At 40.9% G+C, this 5202-nt stretch overlaps 1 pseudogene; it reads left to right on the top strand.

Moving 5' to 3' along the window:
- The first annotated feature begins 238 nt into the window (after nucleotides 1-238).
- LOC104380734 (olfactory receptor 10A7-like) lies at nucleotides 239-3837 on the top strand (annotated as a pseudogene).
- Nucleotides 3838-5202: the final 1365 nt, after the last annotated feature.

Here is a 5202-nt window from a genome sequence, read left to right as displayed (position 1 = left end):
TTGCCATATGGCTGTTTGCAGAAACAAATAAAAAGCTTTTCTTGATAATTCACGAAAATATTTCACTTGTAAAAATGTGGATTTTTTAAAAAACAGACCTCCTCCCTGCTCTGAAATGGGTCTTTTTTTTAAAAGAAGCAAAGTAATTGCACAGCTTGGGAATGGGAGGAGCTACCCACAACAGAAGACAATCAAGATACACAGTACTTCAGTAAACTGAACCCACCCAAACCCATAGATGCAGCAGAAGGTACTGAGGGAAGTGGCTGATGTCATTGCAAGACTGATATTTGTAATCTTTGACAAATTGGAGCAGGTTCCCAGTGACAGAGAGAAATCAAATATGCCTGTCTTCAAGAAAGCCAAGAAGAAAGATTTGAGGAATGTCAGCCTCACCGCAGCCTTGAGGAAGAATATAGAGCAAATCCTCCTGGAAGCTGTGGTCAGGCACATGGATGGCAGGAAAGGATGTGTAATAGCACAGATTTACCAAAAACACACCATGCCTTACCAACTTGCCACCTTTACATGACGAGATGACTGGCTCAGAGTGGTGGAAGTCATTTAATGACTTGAGCAGTTCTTGACATAGTAGCTTTGTGACCAAACTGGGAAGATCTGAACTGGATGGGAAAACATATAGGATGGTCTGGACCATCAGGACTTTAATGGGTAGTGGTCAACAATCTGAGTCTAGCTGATAGCTGGCTATAAGAGACAGTCTTCGTGGGCTGACACTGGGACTAGTACTGTTTCAGATATTCACCAGCGACTGGGAAGATGTGATGGAGAACATCCTCAGGTGTTTACAGATGACAGAAATTTAGGAATAGGAGAAGAGGGCCATACACAGGAACTTCATGAAGTTCAAGACAAATCCCAAGTCCTGGACGTGGCACAAAAGATCCATAGGTATAGATTGGGACTGACCATCTGAGGAGCAGCTCTGCAGAAAAGGATATGGGGTTCCTGGTGGATGGCAAGCTGGACATGAGCCAGCTGTGCGTCCCTGCATTGGAGAGGAGTAACCATCTAGCCAGCTGTGTTAGTAAGAGCCAGCCAGCTGGTTAAAGGAATGCATCCATTTCTCTTTGCTTGACACTTCTGAAGCCACCTATGGAGAAAAGTGACCCATTTTGGGATTCCTTTATACAAGAAAGAGTTTCATAAAGAGAAGAGAGTCTAGAAGAGGACCACTGAGATGATCAGAGGGAAAACAGGTCAAGATGGAAAACAGGTCAAGATGGAACACGGGTCAAGATGACAATATACTGAAGGGGGTTGTGTTTTATCAAAATGCAGACCTGTAACTTCACTTTACTCTAAGGACAATCACAGTGCAGGTTGGAGGGTGCCTTAACTACAGGCCATCAGGGAGGACCTTTCTCAGCTAATAACTGCCTTCTGCCAGCTAATAACTGCCTTCTGCCATGCATGTAGCTGCTCCTTTCCGTGCTAATGAATGGCACCTCCACACAGTGACACCAATAAAGATAACTGGATTAAGGGAGAAATGCTGTCGAGGTTTCTGACTTACCTTTGTAGCTGGTGTAAAGACATGTAAACTGAGAAGGTAATTCAAACGTTCGCCTTGGATATGGTTATCTACATCACAAACGTCTAAATATGGACATGTAGATTGCAGAAAGTCTACAAGAGGAAAGTTTCTAATAATACTGAATTCATAAGCAATTGTCTGGTGGCACTGAATAAAGAACAAAGATAATTTTAAAAAATCACAAAATTAGCGGGTCATTATTTTATATTTTAGCAGCAATAAGACCAAATGCTAAAATATATGTTCTGTCCATCCTTCAAGCTTCAAATGTATGGCTGTAACATCAACAATTCTATTCTCCTTTATTTATTATAAATCCATGTATGTATATCCACGTGTGTGAGAACAAGCGGAAACTTTTTTTTCTAAAAACAGAGCAGAGAATTTAAACAGATTTCAGTTTTGTAGGAAATTAATTCAGATTTTGCACACAAAAAATAAAATAGATGTATTGTTGATTAAAATACGTTTTAGAAAACACCAATTGAACTGAAATATGAAATCGACATGGCAACGTTTTAGATCAATTGAAAAGGAGAACTGACAAATTATAAGAAAAATACTAGTTCTTCTGCACTGAAGCTCATCATTTTTTCTTATTACTTTATTTTTATCACATGTTGCTTTTTTTTAGTGTGCCTCTCAGAATGTTATTTGCACAGTCATGTTCAATTGTCTCACTTCCTGAATAATGGAACCAGTTTCAGAGCAGCTCACTGTTTTTTCTTCAGCCCTATAAAGACTTTTCTTCTCATGTCTTCCTTGTTGGCTTATACAACCCGTGTTGTTTCTCTTTCACGTGGAAGCTGTTGAAGCATCGAAGCTAAGAAATCAGATCTACTTCACCTGGCAGGGGTTCTCCCACCTCGCCACTCTTCAGGTCTTCCCCTTTGGGGGAATTCTTCTGATGTTCCTAATCATGATGACAGGGAACTTTCTCATCATCATAGTTGCAACCACTGACATTGCCTTAGATGCTGCCATGTACTATTTTCTCAAAAACCTGTCTTTGATTGAAATTTGCTTTATGCTAAACATAGTGCCCAAGATGCTTGGGGATTTGTTGTTGGAGAGAAAGGTCACGTCCGTTTCTGCCTGTGCCCTACAACTTCACTTTGTCATATTTTTCATCACTTCTGATTGTTTCCTCGAGTGCCACGACATCAGATGGGTGGCTATTTGCCACCCCTTACACTACGCCGTAACAATGAACAGGAGAACGTGCCTTCATATGGTCATAGCATGTTGGTATTCTGCTTTCTCTAGGACTCACTGGTTGGTTACTTAGCTACCCCTTTTGTGGCTCAAAGGAGAATGAACATTTCTTTTGCGCTATCGCTCCCATTCTGGATCTGATCTGTTCACACACGTGCTTATTCGAGCTTCTTGTGTTCATTGCTACTGTTATAATGTTTTAATCCCATTTATCTTGATAGCAGCTTCTTACATCCAGGTAATCCATACTATCTTCTGAATGCCATGTGCCAAAGGAAGACACAAAGCTTTTTTCACCTGCATTGCTCACCTGGTGGTGGTGACACTGTTCTACTGCACAACTGACTTGATACATTTAAAGCCAAAGTCCAGTCTCTTGGCAAACAACAGGAAACTGGTGGCTCGCTCTTACGCCATAGTAACTCCTATGCTGAACCCGATTGTGTACAGCTTACGAAACAAAGAGGTAAAGCATGCTGTCACGAAATAACACCAAGTCAGACCACTAGAGGTCAGATCGATAAACGTTAGAGACAATTCAACCAGTCTACCAGTTTCCCAAGAAAGACAAGACCCTTGTCTCCGACCCACCTGCCCCCCTGGGAAGCCCACTAAGTTGGAGAGTGTTTGCCTAATCTATTCAGGGATCCCACCAGCAGCACAATGGGTCATCCTCCCTTGTATTATATCAGTTATAAAGTTTCTGGAGACTTGTATTAAAATAACAAATCTTATTATAGATGCTCGTGACAGGACACAGATTCGAAGACAGCCGGTGATAGGGACTGACTGCGAAAATAGATTTGATTTTAGAAAATCTATTAGAAAATAGATTCTAATATAAATTAGAACTGATCAGTGATAACACTAAATAGCTGCAAGATGTTAGTAAGTAAATGCGCAGAACACAGAGCTCTTACCCAATAGGCGTCCCTATGGGGGGGAAGAGATGTCCAGCCCGTCGGCTGATCCCAGACGTTTCGATGGAAGTCTTTGCCCCTGACATCCCTCTTCTCTTTCGCTGTTTTATACTGTTTCTTTACTTTCAGGTGGAGCTTGAGTGATTCTAGTCATACATATTACATTGACATTATAACGAGCAAAGTTCAGCTTCAGGGCACGATCCCACCATTGTTGCTGAGGAGGCAGTTGGGATCCATCTTTCTTGACAGCAGCTGTGCTGTTATCTTCCTCTTCATCTCTGGTAACAGGGATGAGCCGTGGTACCTCCGCACTACTCTGCTCCCCGTTTTAGGGATATTGCACATTCCATCCAGCCAGATGCAGGCCTTACCCATTCACACATCCGTTCCTGTGCACTCTATTCCTGGGAACAGCAACTGGGTATCACCTCAAAGCTTCTCTAATATTACAGCTCATTGTTTAAGATGTGAGCTGTACTTTGGGGGACAGTATTCTCCCATTCCCCCAATTTCCATTATTTTTCCACATAATCCACCCCATGACTATATTCACTCAAACTCCACAATGCCAAAATAAATCTGGGGATGTCTATTCTATGTGGAACATCAAATGTGTTGTGTGCATCCGATGTGAATTTCAGATAGGTTAAGTTTTTCATCATTTTCCAGACTTCTACATACAATACCACTAACAAAACAAAACATATTATAGTTAAGACTAAAAGAATTACAACAGGGTGAAGCATTTTTTTGAGAACTCCTGTGCTGGTGGGTGACCATCCGAAAAGCGTGTCCCACCATTGGTGTTCTGCATCTTTGTTCACTCGTTCTAGGATACGGTGTATTTTATGTGTCATGTTGTATGGTAATCAGAGTCTTTTCTTCATCGTCCTGAACTTGTCTCAACAGTTCCTTCAAATCCTGATGTTGCAGTAGTTTCTTCACTAAGGTAAGGTTCATTCCGCTAGGTACAGGTGATAGTTCTTGAATCAGAGTGTGATCTGATTGTAATAGTTGAGAAGATAAGATGGGTGCTAAATAGGTAAAATCATATTCTACAATTTCAACAAAACTACACACACACAAATTTGAATAGTTTTTTGTATCTATAACGGCATTGTCAACAGATACGGACTTACAAAGGCTTCTTAGACATACACAACCTTTGCCAATATATACAAGTAGTGTTTCAGCATTGTTGTTAGGACAAATTTCAAAATGACAAACATTTTGTTCAGTGTCGAGACAGATGTCTTGGGCCTGGATGGTGTTACCTTCACAAATGAATCTTTGTTGTCCTCAGACAATGCATTAATTGACATCAATTGTTTGCCATTTATTTCCTTTTTTTCAGGTCCGTACTCTATGCTTCAGAGGACAGAGTATAGTTCTGTTGTGATTCAATCCTAATGCAATGGTGGGGTGTATTGTGAATACTGAAGCATTGTATATGGGTAGCACAAAGGCTGTGGCTGTGCTGATGGTGGAATCATAAGTAAAATTCAC

Source organism: Tauraco erythrolophus, chromosome 14 (assembly GCF_009769465.1).
Source record: "Tauraco erythrolophus isolate bTauEry1 chromosome 14, bTauEry1.pri, whole genome shotgun sequence".
NCBI classification, from domain to species: domain Eukaryota; kingdom Metazoa; phylum Chordata; class Aves; order Musophagiformes; family Musophagidae; genus Tauraco; species Tauraco erythrolophus.
The sequence above is the reverse complement of the archived record's forward strand: the minus strand, read 5'-3'. Positions and strand labels throughout refer to the sequence as shown.